This window comes from Erpetoichthys calabaricus, chromosome 13 (assembly GCF_900747795.2).
Source record: "Erpetoichthys calabaricus chromosome 13, fErpCal1.3, whole genome shotgun sequence".
Lineage (NCBI taxonomy): Eukaryota > Metazoa > Chordata > Cladistia > Polypteriformes > Polypteridae > Erpetoichthys > Erpetoichthys calabaricus.
This window is the reverse complement of record NC_041406.2, coordinates 38,121,579-38,142,034: the sequence shown is the minus strand read 5'-3', so window position 1 is coordinate 38,142,034 and position 20,456 is coordinate 38,121,579. Positions and strand designations below refer to the sequence as shown.

The 20,456-nt window shown below is 37.3% G+C and overlaps 1 protein-coding gene across 1 annotated transcript in view; it reads right to left on the bottom strand.

Moving 5' to 3' along the window:
• The window catches only part of c13h18orf21 (chromosome 13 C18orf21 homolog), a 77,335-nt gene that overhangs the window by 10,490 nt on the left and 46,389 nt on the right, over nt 1–20,456 (bottom strand). The window lies entirely within an intron of this gene.

The following is a 20,456-nucleotide window of genomic DNA, read 5'->3' as shown; positions in this document are numbered from 1 at the left end:
TATCTGCCACTCTCCTATAAACAGACACAGTAGTCAGGCAGGGTCATGGCCAGGTTAGTGGCCAAGTAATACTGTTCCCTGCATTTACAATGTTCCTTGCATCACCCATCGAGTTTGCTTTGGTGGAGAGATGCAGCAGAGCTGTGAGCCTGCTGTTGCCCCGGCAACATATAAACAATCTTCCACAGACACGGTGATTGCACTTCAGGACGCTCTTCGGCATGTTGTCCAGTTGGGGGAGGTCCCAAGAGAGTTTAGAAACTTCACATTTTCTTGAATGAGTGCTGCATTAATAGGAATGTTCTTGAACGAGCATCACTGAACCACATAAAAATGGCTTTTTCGATGTCTTCAAATGCAGCAGTTTGCATACTTTTGCAACCTAAGATTTTTCTTCCTTTTTTTTTTTTTGCTCGGTCTTTCAAGAAAGTTGACAGTGTCGATGGCAAAATTCCGAATTCACTGGCAACGTCTTTTTTCTTATTGGCGCAATCGAGAGCTGCAAAAATGTAAAGTTTTTTTTTTTCTAATATGAACTGTTATCGTTTTTTTGTGTCTGCTGTTTCTATAGGAGGGTGACAATGAGTTAAATTCCAATGGATGTTTTTCAAATGTTGACGAGCAATAAGCCAAAGGTATCACTGAAAACCACCAAAAACAAAAACAGCAAAAAAAACAGTACGAGCAAAGTTTGAAAAAATAAATTTTTTTTAAATAATATTTCTGTTTGGGGATCGTTGTTTACAACTGAGCTGCGACCACAGAACTAACTGCTCTGTGGATGATTCGTTCAGGCATTTCAAGGTCTTTTAGCCACTTCGTTGTAATGAAAGTATCTGCTGAATGTACTTCGTAGTAACAAGATTTCCATAGACTTGTGTCATATGGGGAAACTGTCGGGACCATAAAAATACTTTGCTGTAATGAAAATTTCATTGTAAAGATATTCATTGTAATGGAATTTTACCTGTATATTTATTAAATATACATTATTACATTAATACATTGTTAAATGTATTTATTAAAGTAGAGGTCAAAGTCCAAAATGGAAATGTTTCTCTCTTAACATATATGATCTAGTCATGGACTATCTGCAGAATTTACCTTTGCCCTTTTGGGCTTCTCCAGATTTAACAGTTTACACCAGCATTCTACAGGTTAAATGGCAGCAACTATAAATGAGTAGGTCTGTGACAGATTAGTGTTGTCAGCTATATTTTGTTTCAGCCTTGTATAGGCTTCAGCTTTCTACAAGCTCGTTGTGGATAAAGGAAGTTTGGAAAGTTAACAGATGGATGGATGGATACTTGATGACAAAAAATATTTTGTTCCCATATTGAAAAATATACATGATGCAGCAACATGCACATGAACAAACATATTTTGCATCTCTGGTGAAAATAAATGAATAAAATATATAATTATCAAACAGTTTTCTTAGAGGAGATTCAACATATTCAGTTTTCTTGCAAATAAATGTTAACTTCAGTTTGTCAAATACAGTCCACTGCCATGTACAATTCTAGTATTGAATGCCTATTTTCCTTTATGTGTCTGCTATTCAGATAGCAACAACTTTACAGATTACTACTAAATGAAAAATAAATTACTAAGATAAATTTTAAGAAACTCATTACATTTATCATGCCAAAAATTGGTCAAAAGATGAATGCAAAAGAGAACAGTCATGTTTCTGCCACTGAGGGACAGAAGGATCATATATACATGATAAAGTACTGCAACTTATTTAACTAAGAGAAAACTCATGTAATTCTTCTTAAATGAAAGAATCTCTTTATTTTTTTAAACTATTGTAGGTTTTTTAATTTCTGGTTTTAGACCCATTTGTTACATATAACAATTTAAAATATTGGTTGAAATTAAAATAAATATATCATAGCCTAGTTAAATAAATCAAACAGGTCAATAAGTAATTTCCTTTACTGCACCAAACCAACACAGCACAAACCACACAGAATATTTAATACCCTTTACAAGTGGAATACAAAAGTTAAACTCACAGACACAAAAGTGGCCATCACCAGCAGAAGCAAGGATGATGCTGCGGCAGCCTCAGACTGGCAGCTGATATGTTTTCCAGTGTTTGACAGCCTGCAAGAACAGGCTATTTATAAGGGGTGAATGCTTTAGATGGTTACTGGCCAATCGTTTAGCATGAAGGAAATTTCATTCAGCCACTTTAAACTATATGACATGACTACTATTTTCCAGGACTAAATTAACAGTTTTAAAATGGTATTGCCAGAATGAAACCCCAGAATAAATTGTAAACTGAAAACTCACCAACTTCTCAGTACTAGTAAATTAGTTACAAAACTGAAAAACTACAACTAACCATGCAACTTTTTTCCCCATATATGCTTTTAAAATTGCAATATATATATTGTTAAAAGTAACATATACCAAAACACAAAAAAAAGTTCCTTAACATATAAATAATTTTTGTAATTCTCTTATGCACTTAAAGGTTGCAGTTAAATATTATGAGGGAAAAATTAGGTGTTAAAAAGCTGAATGCCTCACAATATTTTCTTATGTTCATATTATGGGGCTCCAGGCTTAGCAGGGAAATTGAGCCATAAAAGTAAACAATTAGGAACGCATTTAGTGAAGTATGTCTGGTGGTGTGCAACAAATGAGAAAGAATGCTTGAGGCTATCTGATTTTTTACATAGCAGTGGTAAAACAATGCTTCTAAACTCTTGTGCATGCAAATTCTAGAAGTTCATTGGTACTACTTGTAACAAAATGAAAAACAAAAGCAAAGATTTTATAATCATTATTACAGTTGCACTTGCCAGGTAATATACACCTTGAGATGTTAGTTCACTCATTTAGGCACGGAAATGCCCTACCCACTCTCAGCTAAAAGTCTAACTTTTGTATCTTTATTATAAAAACATTACAATTTGTCACAGTATAGCGTACCACTGAACAGCTTGTTGTATACAACTATTTAAGTTACACTTGTGAGCACTGCACATTAGTCATTCTTAAACCCGTCTCTAACAACAGAAAACAAAATAGTAAAAGAAAAAGGGGAGGGTTAAACAGTTTAAAAAAATAGCAAAAAGGCAAAAAAAAGTCTGCAATACACGAGTAAGAACTAGTTTTAATTAAGTGTGCAAGTTAAACAGAATGTGTATAAAGGCTACCAGTTACTGAGAACTTTCCAAGAGGTGCCCCATTAAGTATTTTGTTTTTAATTACAGGTTTAACTTCCATTGTGATATAGCAAGTGGAATGAGAGCTTTCCAAATGGACAAGATAAGATGGACAGCCAGCAGTGGAAGACAAGTCATCACACTAGAGAGTTTATCAAACACAAGTGTTCCTTCCAGTATATTTCCAAAAATGGCCGTTAAAGGATAAATCTATTTTAGCTTCAGCGGTGTCTGATAGACATCCAGTAACGTGGAAGCTGAGGGCATAGCCACACTATGTGCTGAAGACTGGTAGACACTTGATAAAATTTCTCATAAACAGAATCTAGCTCTGAGTAAAACTCTTGATTGTCTAAATAGGGAGAAATGAGTGATGCCCAATTCTGAAATAAATTTGCCCAAGTCTGGCAATTAGGGAGGATACTATTCCATTTAACATTATTGAGATATATATATATATATATATATATATCTCAATATATAGATATATATATATATATATATATATATATATATATATATATACTGTATATATGTGTTACATAGTTTACTGTCAAATAATGCAAAGAGTACGCGACACGTGTTTCGCCCTTATTTGGCATTCACTACCCAGTTGTAAAACTGAAAGCTGAGGAGGACTATGTGGCGTCTTGATTCTGAAATAGAGATTAATATTTTTCAGCTGAGATTATTTCCTTCTCCAAACAATGTAGTTAATAACTCAAAATCAATCCAGCTTTGTAGAAAGATACATTACTTATGCTTATACAAAGAGGGAAACACTGAAATAGGTATAAAAAGTGCTATCATTACTTTATTACCAAAAATGACAATAAAAACAACTCCATGAAGCTGTGTAAGACATTTTTTAAAAAGTGACTATATTTAGTTACCAATGGTTGTGTCTTGGTACCCCAAACGCAACACAACTACACAAAATTAGTCACAGGTTCAAATAACTTTTATTTTTAAGTTTAAACCTTCAATACAAATGTCACAAATCTTTCATTTTTCTCCCAAACCTTCTCCAGTAAGTGTTCTCCACCTCACCACTATACTACTGACACTTAAAATATACACATACATACTTTATGCACTTTTATATATTATAAATATATTTATATTAAGGCTGATGATTAATCACCATTAACGTGGAATTAACTCGTTAAAAATTTCACAATTACATTTTTTAATGCAACACCTCAGCAAAAGTGTGTCAAACATTTTACACCTTTATACCAACAGCAATGCACCTGCAATGCATCGATGGCATTTTTTTTGTCCTTTTATACTATTATGGTATATGACCAGACCATTACGTGTGTGTGTGTGTGCGCGAATGTATCTGTTAATGTATTTATTTATTTAAAGAGCTTCTGTAAAAAGCCAGTTCTTTCCCTCAAGGACAAATAAAGTTCTATCTGATCTAAAATCTAATCTAAGGGTTTCATGGTTTCCAAATCAACAGTGAGATGCAACCTTTTGGGACAAGTTCCACAACAGAAGCCCTTCCCAAGACCAAGACACCAATCCTAGTGTCTGAACTTTGCAAAGCAACATTGGAGTTACAACTGGAATCATGAGTTGTTGTCAGATAAGACAAAAAATCAAGCTTTTTAACCATGCATGCCATCGTCATGTTTGGCGAAAAAAGGGGACTGCGCACAAAGAATGGCACCTCATACACAAGGTAAAATATGGTCATGGATCTTTGATGCTTTGGAGATGTTTTGTTGCCAGTTGTCCAGGAGCTCTAGTTAAGGTCAGAAGCCTAATTAATTCAATTCCAAAACATTTTGGCTGAAAATCTGGTTGCCTGAAAATTTGTGTTAACAAAGGAAAATGTTATTTTCTTCCAAAAAATATGAGGCTTACCCATTTATTTAAGCCCAAGTCCTCATTGCAGGTGTGGATATTTTTTCTGTATTAATTTTAGGTAGTTTTCAGAAGAGTGCCAATAATTCTGGAGTTGACTGTATATAAGGTGGCAGGGAGGCAAGGTAGCACAGTACTAGCGCTGCTGCCTTGCATTAAGGAATGGGGTTTGCGTCCTAAGTGGGCACCAAATTGACACTCACTTGGATCCATTACAGTGGTAATACCCAGTCCTAGCTAAGTTAGCTATTTTTACCATCCCTGGCCACTACTTTCCCTTCTGAATGTTTATTTTCAAAGTCTAAAATCGAGAGTGTCCCTTGAACTGTCCCAGAGCTGTAAACTTGGGTGCTTAAGCAAATAGCTGAACAAATACAAATATTTAAAAAAAAAATTGTGAGTGCGCTCCCTTTGACTTTCTCGTATACTGAGATAGTGGAAAAGGTCATCAGAACCACGTTCAGTTGCGCAATATTTCTCAAATATCAAATCTCTTTGTTTCTTATCACAACGAATTGATAATTTCAATACACAATCATTTATCTCTATTTATAATCAAACTTTATATTAAAATGATATTTTCGCACTTAGGGAGGCCAAAAATGGTGGTGGAATTTTTTCATGATTACATATGTATTACCTAGATTACATGCAAAGTAAAGAGTTATAATCACCTAAAAACATAGAAAAAGTGTTAGTATTATATAATATTTGTTGCAATAAATTGCTATAGGTAAAACTGCATTTAGCTACATTTAATTATGACAATGATGACGGAAAAAAAAAATCATAAAATTAAATATTTTACCACGAACACAATGGGGAATTAGCAGCTTATTGTTCCCATTGCAACTTTATATTTACATTGAACATGCAATGTTTCCACTTTATTGTTAAACTGATGATGTATAAATTAAAATAAAATTAACAATAGTTATTGAGAGAATATACTGTACGTTATATTGAATAAAATTTTTAATATTGTGTACACATTTATATTTCCATGATACAAATATTCAGATGGTTGTTTAAATAAAATACTACTTCCGGTTGAGTAATTTTTCTCAAATTTCATAACTGTTTTTTTATCATTATAAATATCTATACAGAATTTGAATCATCTATCTGTAATTATAACCATAGTTTACTTTAAAATTTGCAAAACTATTCAGTTAAAGCACCACTTCCGGTTGCAGGAAGTGGCCCAAAAGTTGACAGGATTACATATTGTTGATATAAAGTAGATGTACAAAATCTCATTGACTGAGGTCAAAGTGTTTTGGAGTTATCGTGTTTACACAAAGACTGACAAAATTTCAAAAATGGTATTTTCGGACTCAGAAAGGTCTAAAACGTCAAGATTCATCAAAATCTTGAGTTCAATTTTTTTTCACGATTCCTATACTTTCTATAATACTATGTATACAAGTAAAAAAAAAAAAAAAAAAAAAAAAAAGATACTATTAATTTTCTACCATTTTAAAGACAGCACTATTGAAAGAATCAAAATGCTAGACTAATTAATATTTGTGAAAAATAAAAATACTTTGAGCTGTTGACTGATTAGTGTTTGAGTGACAGTTGTTTGTTATACAAAACTATCAATAAAACAACTGGAATATTTTAAAATGTCTAGGCTAGTGATTAGTCAAACTGTTATTTATTAGGAAATAAACACTAGGTTATTTCTGGTTTATACAAAAATGCTAATATACTTGAAGGATATTACATATATTTGATTAGAATGCAGTTAATTTTGATTACAAATTTTATTTGTAAAATTAACAGTGATTCATTTCTGATTTATATTTTCCCTTAAACAGCAACTCATATATATATATATATATAAACCACATAAACAGGAAACAAACATTTTACTCCATAATACTGTAGATCACATTAATTTAATAATTATAAATAATTTATTCAGAAAATGAGTATACAATGTCCATTAAGAACCACCACTGCAATTGACTGGTGGAAATTTAGATTTCAGAACCCTGTGACCATATTTTAAAATCAGCTTTCCAGTTTCTCATATCAATTGAATGTGACCTTCACTGAAGAGAGAAAAAAAAAATCGATGTACTTTTATGACAGAACACTTAAATATAATGCAAATGCTCAACAAAACACGGGACAGCTAAAAATATATTTTAGCTATAGTTTTTTATATTCCTTCTAAGTGGTAATCTGCTTTACTCTTAGATTATAACACAGCTTTAATAAAATTCTGAGAAATTCAAGATCTTTTTCATAAGCATGCTAGTAAAGTTAAAAGTGAGATCAATCAATTCATGGTCAACTAAGGCAAATGAGCAAGTCAGCAGAAAGAGAGCCAGTTATTTTTCAAGGCAAAGCATTTGAAGCATGGACTCCTTCTCACGGCAGTGTGTATGATATTACTATCATTATATTATACTCATCAGGTGCCTTTACTCAAGGTGACATTCAAAAAACAGGTATATAAAATAATGTAAGAGATATTTTGTATAATTTATAGTTATTGCTGTCACATTTCTACACAATTTATAAAACAGGTTTATACAGTATATTATGACATGCTAAAAGGAAGCATGGCTTTTTACCAGAGATTAACATCTTAATGTTAAAAATCTTCTTTAGAATCAACACTCCCCTACCATTTGAAAAGATACAGCAATTAAAATGATCATAGTCAATGATTTAGCTCTGGAAAGACTTTGCATCAACTTGGGATATAATCAAAAATGCTCAATTATGTGCAGAGCATAATCAAGGGCACAGAAGATCAACAAATCTTGAGCATTTAGAAAAATATAATCCAATGATTTAGGGTAGCGGTCACATATCTATATTCCTATTTTTTGTTTTATTTACAGTTCTATGTAATACCTATAAAAATGTCTACGCTCTAGTGCATTTGGCAAGCTAGATACTTCACAAATATATTTTTAATGTAAAAACTCCTTAGAAAGAAAAATAAGCTTAGAGAAAGATGATGATTCAGTAGAAAGCCTGATTGATTTTTTAAATTTTGCTATAAAGGTAAATTTAAAAAAAAAAAGCATTCCCATTTAAATTACAACACTATATTAATTTGTCTTTGTTTTAAATAATGTAATGTCTATAAGGGACAAAAACTATGTAAAGAAACAATTTCTGCAATGAAATAAAAAAGAATGACTTAAAATAAGGAGACAAGAAATTAAATGGTCAAACATGTGATGACAGAATGTCACAACAAAAAACAGAGCATAAAAAATAAGATGACACTGAGGTAATGTATAAAATTAAAGAGCACTCAGACATTTGTTCAGGGCATTTGAACAGTTGGGGACTCTGAAATATTAGCTGGCAGAGACCACCAACAACAGATGAATAAAATTGTGTAAAGATTTCCTATCTTATATAAAGCTGTTAGCCAATACAATGGCTTAGTAATAACGACTCAGAACAGTAACAAATGCCCAAAACAATGAAATTTTCATACTTTTTTGAAAAAATTACAATAATGGCCTCCAAGTTCTTCTCAGCAATATCTTACATTCATGCAAATGTTACCGAAACAGTTATTTGTCTGGCAAAGCAAGAAAACTGAGCCATTGAGAAGCATATAAACAAAAATTTTTTTATTTCATTAAAGAGTAAAATATAGGGCCACAGATTTTCTGAACTGTCTGAAATGGCTATTATCTCTTTTTTGAGAGACTCCACAGTTTCCAAAAGTAGATTTTGTTTAAGAATTCAACTTGTTTGGTGAATTTCACAACAGAGATCAATAAACTACATGCACTAACTAACAAATAAATGGCTGTGTCTGTCATTAAACAAGAATGTTTAGCTATTTCCAGACATGTTTAATTGTTTTACTGGAGGCTAATAACATCTAATGAATTTAAAACAAAAACTGCAGTTAATTTATAAAAATCTTGAGTGATATAATTACAAGATGTTGCATCCCACTGGTACACTGAAATAAAGATTTCATGTATTATCATTAATTACGTACTGAAACTCAATCTTCAAATGACTGAGTTATTAATCTCAGTCAAAAGGCAGGTCTTGATTATACATGAAAATGTCTATATTAAACTACTATTAGAAAATGTCCAAAGAAATTGCACTTTTTCTACATGGTCCCCCATTTCAGGGCACCCTAATGTAAAGGACATAGTAATGGCTAGTATATTAAAGCACTTATTCAGTATTTAGTACTTTGTTGCATACCCCTTGCATGCAATGACTGCTTGAAGTCTGTGACTCATAGACATCACCAGGTGTTGAGTATCTTCTCTGGTGATGCTCAGCCAAGCCTCTAAGGAAGGCATCTTCAGTTCCTGCTGGTTTTCTTGGATGTAAATTGGGTGACTGGCTTGGCCATCCAACAATTTTCCATTTTTTACCTTTGTAAAACTCATGTGTTGCCTTAGCATTACATTTGGGATCATTACCTTGTTGTAGGGTGAAACACCGTGCAATGACACTCTTACCATCACCTGTTTAATCTTTGCCTCATCTTTCCGCAAGACCTTTTTCCAGAATTCTGCAGGCTCTTCTAAGTACTTTTTCACAAACTGTAATCTGGCCATTCTGTTTTGTTGCTAACTAGTTGTTTACAATTTGCTGTGTGGTCTCTTTATTTCTGTTCATGAAGTCTTCTACAGATAGTAGTCTCTGACACATCCACATCTACCTTCTGAAGACTGTTTCTGATCTGTCAGACAGGTGTTTAGTGCTTTTTCTTTATCCACCAGTCCCTTTGTGATTCCTTAGATCACCATTATGTTCTTTCTTCTTAATGATATTCTAGACAGTTGATTTAGGTAATCTTACAGTTTTACTAATGTCTCTAATTGTTTTATTCTTGTTTTTCAGCCTCATACTTGCTTATTTGGCTTTTACTGGCACAGCTCTTGTCCTCAAGTTGAACAACTGAAGATTACAGACTCCAAAGGGTAGTCTATAGGAAGATACCATCCTAGGTATCTAATTCCCTACACTAATCAAGCAATGAAAAACACCTGAGTAATCACAAACACGTGTGACACCAAGTGTCCCAAATAATGTAGTGTTCTGAAAATCGGGGGGGGGGGGGGGGGGGGGGGGGGGGGTGCATGTATAAAAAGTGTTGTCATCTCTACATGGTATGAGAGAAATATATGCAAATACCCTTAAAGTCTGCAATGTGCACTTTAACCATGCTGAATTGTTTGATTTGTAATTTTAAACTGTGGAGCAGAGGAGTAAAACAAGGAAAAATGCATCTTTGTCCCAAACATTATGGAGAGCACTGTACATATTCAGATGCATGCATGGTATGCAGGCCTTGACGTTTTCCCATGTCTAAACTTAATTTTTACCACAACAGAATTTACTGAAATAACACTTATAATAAACACATATACAACTAAAAAATCAATTCACTATTTACTAACTAAATTTACTTACTAATACATTCATGGTTTCAAGGGGGCAGACCTATTTCCAGGACCTTTTGGACCGTGGAGTGACTGTGTGCCTCAGTAATCTTTAGAGCTACACTATATTGCCAAAAGTATTGGGACACCCCTCCAAATCATTGAATTCAGGTGTTCCAATCACTTCAGTGGCCACAGGTGTACAAACTCAAGCACCTAGGCATGCAGACTGCCTCTACAAACATTTGTGAAAGAATGGGTCGCTCTCAGGAGCTCAGGGAATTTAAGCATGGTACCGTGATAGGATGTCACCTGTGCAATAAGTCTATTTGTGAAATTTCATCACTACTTAATATTCCATAGCCAACTGTTAGTGGTATTACAACAATGTGTGAGCAATTGGGAACAACAGCAACTCAGCCAATTAAGTGGTAGGCCACGTAGAATCACAGAGCAGGGACATCACATGCTGAGGCGCACAGTGGGCAGAAGTCGCCAAGTTTCTGCAGTGTCAATAGCTACACACCTCCAAAAGCTCAAGAACAGTGTGTAGAGAGCTTCATGGAATGGGTCCATGGAATAGGTTTCCATGGCCGAGCAGCTGCATCTAAGCCTTACATCAGCAAGTGCAATGCAAAGCATTGGATGCAGTGCTGTTAAGCACACCGCCACTAGACTCTAGAGCAGTGGGGACGTGTCCTCTGGAGTAACGAATCAAGCTTCTCTGTCTGGAAATCTGATGGACGAGTCTGGGTTTGGCGGTTGCCAGGAGAACAGTACTTGTCTGACTGCATTGTGCCAAATGTAAAGTTTATTCGGAGCGGGGATGGGATTATAGTGTGGGGTTGTTTTTCAGACTTGGCCTCTTAGTTCCAGTGAAAGGAACTTTTAATGCTTCAGCATACAAAGCCATTTTGGACAATTTTCTGCTCCCAACTTTGTGGGAACAGTTTGGGAATGTCCCCTTCATGTTCCAACATGACTGCGCACCGGTGAACAAAGAAAGGTCTAAAAAGAAATGGATGAGCGAGTTTGGTGGAGGAACCTGACTGGCTTGCACAGAGACCTGACCTCAACCTGAAAGAACACCTTTGGGATGAATTAGAGTGGAGGCTGAGAGCCAGGCCTTCTCAATCAACATCAGTGCCTGATCTCACAAGTGCTCTCCTGGAAGAATGGTCTGAAATTCCCATAGACACCCTCCTAAACCTCGTGGAAAGCCTTCCCAAAAGAGTTGAAGCTGTTATAGCTGCAAAGGGTGAGCCAACTCCACATTAAAGCCTATGTATTAAGAATGGGATGTCATTAAAGTTCATATGTGTGTAAAGGCAGGCGTCCCAATACTTTTGGCAATATAGTGTATGTTGTCTGGAGACCAGTGCTGCCACATTACTCATGGCAATGTGCCCTATGAGGAAAGATTAGATAAATAATAATCCTCAAATGACCCCCAGGAACATTCTAATTAAGTAACAGAGAACACTGCTTGGTTATGGGAAACCAAGACCACTCTTAGAGAGTGGCATTTACCAGTGATCACCCGGTGTCCAGGGAAGCCATGTAGTTCAGATAAGCTCAAACCAGAAAAAAGCTATGTGGAGCCTCTGTGAAGATTTAATGCCAGCAAGGTGAAGTATGAGGCTCAGATCCAGTGCCAACTGGGGACTAGACAATAGTTCTTGGTGAAAGAAACTGGATATTTGGATGTGGAATGTTAATTCTTTGGTGGGGGTGAGGTAGGTGGAAACTGTTAGAGGTTGAATAATGCCAACAAGATGTACTTTATTCTCAACTCTATGCACAGCACTAGCTCAGTAACCAAACTTCTTCATCAGCTAGAGTTGCCTCATAAACAATCTAGTTAAAGTGGGAGGTTAGGTATCATAAAGTGGGAATTTCACTGGTATGGAAATACAATAGTTTACTGCTGTTTATAATTATTGTTTGCAATTTTTTTATTTAATAAAAATTTGATGACAAAAAAGAAGTTTAATGAATGAGCAGCATTATGTTTTTGTGATTTTCACACTTCATATACTGTACATTTAAACAAACAGACACTGGATATATTTGTAAATGTGCATTGTGTCCTTACATTTAACTTCATATGCAACCAGACATATCACAAATAATAATATTATAAAAAAAGATGCTGAGAACAGCTCTCTCATATTCCCTCTCACTTTGATTTCCTAAATGAGACAAAGATCCACCAATTCTGTTAACATGACAAACATGAAGTTGTCGCAAAAACATAAAATTTCTCAGCTAATACTTTATATGCTAATACTTCCATATTACTACTACTATAAATACTCTTAGCAGTTCATAAATACACTCACCAACCACTTTATTAGGTACACCTTGCTAATACTGGGTTGGACCAACTTTTGCCTTCAGAACTGCCATAATTCTTTGTGGCATAGATTCAACAAAGTTCTGGAAACATTCCTCAAGGATTCTGTATCATATTGACATTATAGCCTCACACAGTTGCTGCAGATCTGTCGGCTGAATATCCATGATGCGACTCTCCTGTTCCACCACATCCCAAAAGTGATCTATTGGATTGATATCTGGTGACTGTGCAGGCCACTTGAGTGTAGTGAACTCATTGTCATGTTCAAGGAACCAGTTGGAGATGATTTGAGCTATGTGACATGGGGAGTTATCCTGCTGGAAGTAGCCATCAGAAGATGGGTACACTGCGGTCATAAAGGAATGGAGATGGTCAGCAACAGTACTCGGGTAGGCTGTGGCACTGAAATGATGCTCATTTGGTACTAAGGGACCCAAAGTGTGCCAAGAAAATATCCCCCACACCATTACACCACAACCACCACCAGCCTGAACTGCTGATACAAGTCAGGATGGATCTATGCTTTCATGTTGATGATGTCCCTACCACCTGAATGCTGCAGCAGAAACTAAGATACATCAAACCAGGCAACGTTTTTCCAATCTTCTATTGTCCAATTTTGGTGAGCTTGTGCGAATAATAGCCTCAGATGCCTGTTCGTAGCTGACAGGAGTGGCACCAAGTGTGGTCTCCGGTTGCCATAGCCCATCTGCTTCAAGGTTTAATGTGTTGTGCATCCAGAGATGCTCTTCTGCATACCAAAGTTGTAATGAGTGGTTATTTGAGCTACTGTTGCCTTTCTATCAGCTGAAACCAATCTGGCCATTCTTCTCTGATCTTTGACATCAAGAGGGCAGGCCATCTTAACAATGAGTAGATGCCTAAATGCACTGAGTTGCTGCTAAATGATTGGCTAATTAGACATTTGCGTTAACAACAGGTTGAACAGGTGTACCTGATAAAGTGGCTGGTGAATGTATGTAGGGATACTTTAGGCACTTGACCACCTTATGCATGATCTCTGACCTTTTTTGGAAAACACCTCAATGACAGTATATAAAGATATCCTGCTAGAGACGACTTAAATACACAGCCAGTATGGGATCATATCTTTCATTTGTTAAACCAAGGCATCATATCAACTCTCTTTCTAGTTAGGACTTCCTTTCTGATAGTTTATTTTCGACGAAGTGTAAGGAGCACTTATATAGTTTCTCACACAGCTTTTACAAATTAAGTACTTTCAGTCACAGACAGCAGCCCTGGTCAGGTTTTAGCAATGGGTGAAATGCAAAATGTATTCCAGATCCATATTCTGATCAGTGCCACATTCTGTGCTAGAATCTCTCTGAAAATCTCTTTGCATAATAGACATTTGCTTAAGGCAATAATTTAGGAACTACATTATACCAGATTATAAAAACTAGATAATACAAAATTATTAGATATAAGATTACAAAAATCTATAGGATCAGTTTAGAGTAGTTTTAATAGTCAAAAAACGAAAATCTGTTAAATTTCTCTGGCGTTTTGCAAGTAATAAAAACATAAAATGAAGCTGTATCATGTCTATCTATAACAGCTGATATATTATTAGCCAGGGCCGGATTAAGACCCTTAGATGCCCTAAGCACTAAGTAATTTTGGTGCCCCCTTACACTAGTAATTCAAAATATTAAAACAATAACAAACTAGAAAATAAAATTTTTATTTTAATATCGAAAATTTGAAATTAAACAAAACATACTTATAATAAGAAGGAAAATAATATTTATTTTTGTATGCTTCATTTTATTTTTATCTTAATAATTTTCTCCTACTTTTTTTCCTTGCAAACTCTTTGATTTGATCTTCATTATCAATCTTACGTAGCACATCTGCTTCTATACATAATAGAGATAACTTTTTTACTAAGAAAGATTTAGTTACAAAATTTTCACAGAATATTCTTTAAACCTTATATTAAGAATGTGTGTAAAAGATTTGCTAAATAATGAACGCAAAAGCCATAAATAAATTAAATAATAAAAATGGTAAAAATTCATGACAGTTAAAGTAGTATGGCAATGTAATGCTTAGAGCGGTTATATGCATTAAAAACTGCAAAACTGCCACCTCCATGTCGTAAACCGAATGACTTTAATTGTTATAGTACCTAGGGGTCATGAAAATTGTATCAAAATGAGACTAGGACCAAAATTTTTCTGAAAATCTCTAGTTTTTGATGAACCAAACCAAATTCCAAAATATCAATTAGCGCAGATTTTGTTTCAACTTTTTTGACATTTTTTACATCTCATATTTAAGGATGTTTTAGGTCTCAAAGTGACTACAAAGTACCTTAAATGGCTACAAATATTAATTTTATCTGCCATTATTCTAAGGACTACAAATTATCCAATCTCCTGCCAAAACCTGTAGAAATTGACTTTAACTCCAAAATTGATTTAAAAATTTATTTTGTGCGGCACTGTTTTTCGATAAAGATCCGATCGCGTTTTTATCATTACTTGAAGAGAAAGTGGCATCCGATATTTTACAAATTTTAACGTTTGGGGTCGATTTTAAAGTTTTTTTTTTAAATGTACGGTTTCATTTTGACATGAAAACCGTAGATTTACCATTTTGATTATTTAATTTATTTATGGCTTTTGTGTCAATTTAGCAAATCTATTTACATATATTCTTAGTACAAGATTTGAAGAAAATTTTGTGAAAATTTTGTTAATAAATCTTTATTAGTAAAAAAAAGTTATAAACCATTTTTATCCAATAGTAATCAGCTGTACAATTTTCAGTTTTACATAGTGTAAATTAATTTAAAAATATCCAAGAATAGAATTAAATAGACTTACCAGAATATTTTTTCCTCAAACTGGGATGATTTTATGTTTTTGCTTAAAACAGAAAATAACGCTTTCTACGCACTAGAAATTTATTTTAAGTTAAATAACAGATAATTCACAAAACACAACAATTATGTGATCCATCCATCCCTCCTCTTCCGCTTATCCGAAATCGGGTCGCGGGGGCAGCAGCTTGAGCAGAGATACCCAGACTTCCCTCTCCCCGGCCACTTCTTCTAGCTCTTCTGGGGGAATCCCAAGGTGTTCCCAGGCCAGCCGAGAGACATAGTCCCTCCAGCGTGTCCTGGGTCTTCCCCAGGGCCTCCTCCCGGTTAGATGTGCCCGGAACACCTCACCAGGGAGGCATCCAGGAGGCATCCTGATCAGATGCCCGAGCCACCTCATCTGACTCCTCTCGATGCGGAGGAGCAGCAGCTCTACTCTGAGTCCCTCCCAGATGACTGAGCTTCTCACCCTATCTTTAAGGGAAAGCCCAGACACCCTGCGGAGGAAACTCATTTCAGCTGCTTGTATTCGCAATCTCATTCTTTCAGTCACTACCCATAGCTCATGACCATAGGTGAGAATAGGAACATAGATCGACTGGTAAATTGAGAGCTTTGCCTTGCGGCTCAGCTCCTTTTTCACCACAACAGACCGAGGCAGAGCCCGCATCATTGCGGATGCCGCACCGATCCGCCTGTCGATCTCATGCTCCATTCTTCCTTCACTCGTGAACAAGACCCCGAGATACTTTAACTCCTCCACTTGGGGCATGATCTCACTCCCAACCCTGAGAGGGCATTCCACCCTTTTTCGGCTGAGGACCATGGTCTCAGATTTGGAGGTGCTGATTCCCATCCCAGCCGCTTCACACTCAGCTGTGAACCGATCCAGAGAGAGCTGAAGATCACAGCCTGACGAAGCAAACAGGACAACATCATCTGCAAAAAGCAGTGACCCAATCCTAAGTCCACCAAACCAGACCCCCTCAACGTCCTGGCTGCGCCTAGAAATTCTGTCCATAAAAGTTATGAACAGAATCAGTGACAAAGGGCAGCCCTGGCGGAGTCCAACTCTCACTGGAAATGCGTTCGACTTACTGCCGGCAATGCGGACCAAGCTGTGACACCGATCGTACAGGGTCTGAACAGCCCTTATCAGGGGGTCCAGTACCACATACTCTCGGAGTACCCCCCACAGGATTCCCCGAGGGACACGGTCGAACGCCTTTTCCAAGTCCACAAAACACATATAGACTGGTTGGGCAAACTCCCATGCACCCTCCAGGACCCTGATAAGGGTGTAGAGCAGGTTCACTGTTCTGCGACCAGGACGAAAACCACACTGTTCCTCCTAAATCCAAGGTTCGACTATCCGACGGACCCTCCTCTCCAGGACCCCAGAATAGACTTTTCCAGGGAGGCTGAGGAGTGTGATCCCTCTGTAGTTGGAACACACCCTCCGGTACCCCTTCTTAAAGAAGGGGACCACCACCCCAGTCTGCCAATCCAGAGGCACTGTCCCTGATGTCCATGCGATGTTGCAGAGGCGTGACAACCAAGACAGTCCTACAACATCCAGAGCCTTGAGGAACTCCGGGCGTATCTCATCCACCCCCGGGGCCCTGCCACCAAGGAGTTTTTTGACCATCTCGGTGACCTCAGTCCCAGAGATGGGGGAGCCCACCTCCGAGTCCCCAGGCTCTGCTTCCTCATTGGAAGGCATGTTAGTGGGATTGAGGAGGTCTTCGAAGTACTCCCCCCACGACCCACAATGTCCTGAGTCGAGATCAGCAGTGCACCATCTCCACCATATACAGTGTTGACACTGCACTGCTTTCCCCTCCTGAGACGCCGGATGGTGGACCAGAATCTCCTCGAAGCCTTCAGAAAGTCGTTCTCCATGGCCTCCCCAAACTCCTCCCTCGCCCGAGTTTTTGCCTCAGCAACCACCAAAGCCGCATTCCACTTGGCCTGCTGGTACCTATATAGGACTCCTTCTTCAGCTTGATGGCATCCCTCACCGCCAGTGTCCACCAATGGGTTCGGGGATTGCCGCCACGACAGGCACCGACCACCTTACGGCCACAGCTCTGGTCAAGTCGCCTCAACAATAGAGGCATGGAACATGGCCCATTCAGACTCAATGTCCCCCACCTCCCTCGGGATGTGGTCGAAGTTCTGCCGGAGGTGGGAGTTGAAGCTACTTCTGACAGGGGGCTGTGCCAGAAGTTCCCAGCAGATCCTCACAACACGTCTGGGCCTACCAGGCCTGACCGGCATCCTCCCACACCATTGAAGCCTACTCACCACCAGGTGGTGATCAGTTGACAGCTCCACCCCTCTCTTCATCCGAGTGTCCAAGACATGTGGCCGCAGGTCCAACGACATGACCACAAAGTCTATCATTGAACTGAGGCCTAGGGTGTCCTGGTGCCAAGTGCACATATGAACACCCCTATGCTTGAACATGGTGTTCGTTATGGACAATCCGTGATGAGCACAGAAGTCCAATAACACAACACCACTCGGGTTCAGATCGGGGGGGCCATTCCTCCCAATCATGACCTTCCAAGTCTCACTGTCATTGCCCACGTGAGCATTGAAGTCTCCCAGCAGAATGAGGGAGTCCCCAGAAGGTATGCCCTCTAGCACCACCTCCAGGGACTCCAAAAAAGGTGGGTACTCCAAACTGCTGTTCGGCGCATACGCGCAAACAACAGTTAGTACCCGTCCCCCCACCCGAAGGCGGATGGAGGCTACCCTCTCATCCACCAGGGTAAACCCCAATGAACAGGCTCCAAGTCAGGGGGCAATAAGTATGCCCACACCTGCTCACTGCCTCTCACCAGGGGCAACTCCAGAGTGGTACAGAGTCCAGCCCCTCTCAAGGAGATTGGTTCCAGAGTCCAAGCTGTGTGTCAAGGCGAGTCCGACTATATCTAGCCGAAACCTTTCGACCTCACACACTAGCTCAGGCTCCTTCCACTTCAGAGAGGTGACATTCCACATCCCAAGAGCCAGCTTCTGTAGCCGAGGCACCGCCTTCAGCCACCACCCAACTCACACTGCACCCAATCTCCTTGTCCCCTCCCATAGGTGGTGAGCCCATGGGAAGACAATTACGTGATCATAATTTTTAATCAACTATTAACTATTATTTAAAAATATAAAAACATATTGTTTTGAATAGAATTATTTTCACAATATTTTGACATAACATGGCGTTTAAGGGAATCACCATGAAACGGGAATTCCCCATCGCAGATGGCACCAGTATGCAGAACGCACTGTGTAAGGCGCCATCTACGAACAGTGACGGCATAGGGAGGTACAGGGAGGCATTATTCATTTTTCATTAAATTTTGAAAATGGCTATAAATTTAATTAATTAAATAATTTATGTGATAAATTCGGCCATGAAAAATTTTTGTGGTGCCCCCTTTACCCTTGATGCCCTAAACATGTGCTTGCTTTGCTTATATGGTTAATCCAGCATTGTTATTAGCACAGAGAAAAGAAACTGCAGAATATCTGTAATATCAGTTAATTACTAATACTAAATATAAAGCCTGATAGGCTGGCATTGTATTGTTCACAGTACCTTATTTATTCAACATTTGTACAGTATTTGTTGGACAACAGACAAATCCAAATGTTCACTAGTTTGACACTTTTTAAAGCATGGAACATTTACGACACTTCTGAGGTCTCTCTAGTTTATAGAAAATATTCTGAAAGAGTAACAGTTGATTGACAAGTCCTTTAATTATACAGTAAACACCTCTCAGACTTTATTCTAGGACTGGCTGTATGACTAATTTAAGTTCAAACTCAAATGGTTTATATAGCGCTTGGTTTATACTTGTGTACTTGTCTGACTTAGTGAAATTTCTTTTTAACTTACTTTTGCAAGACCTCATTCTTATTTGTAAAATTTATTTTTCCAGTGCTTCTAGACAAAACATAGAATTTGTAGATATTTGATCTTTCAGCAATGGCCAAAACTTAACTAAAATTTCACATTTTTCTGATCTACTTATTAAAAAGTAAATAAGGAATTAACAAACTTTCAATTAGTTGTATAATAGAAACTTTTTCCTCATACACCTTCCTAAGTACACAAATTAATTTGTAAATGGTATCAAAAAGCTACCAAAAGTGAGATACATATTGACTTCAATGCATTTATTAGTTTTGCAATTTAATAAGTGAGGAATCTCTACTCCAAACAGCTTAAACATTTTTTTCAGATTCTTTGACTGACAAAGATACATTATCAAACTGAATGCTATGCAGTGTTCCTGGAACCATTATATGACTTTCTTAGCTTTACTGAATAGAGCATTATTCTGCTGAAAAGGGCTATTTACAGATATGTACACTAGTGCAATGAAAGGATGCACCTGGTCCTCAAAGATGTGCATATATCGTGTGGCATTCAAAATGTTGCTATACTGCTGTCACCATCAAGAGAACTTATGTGTGCACCACAAAACACATCACACACCATCAAACTGTCATCACATGACTGCACTGTTCACCCTGGACTGAATGAAATAGTGTTTTTGCCACATCCTGGTTCTCCCAAAAGTAGGAATCAATAGAAACTAGGACTCATAAAACAAGTTGTTGTTTAATCAGATCTTGAATGTCTTCACTGATCTTGCCACACTGCAACTTACCAATATTTTTTATTTGTTGAAAGGATTTTGATTTTTTTTAGATACAAGACCATTCCCAATATGCCAACAACACTCATGTGAGTGAAACCCCAACAGATCACTCAT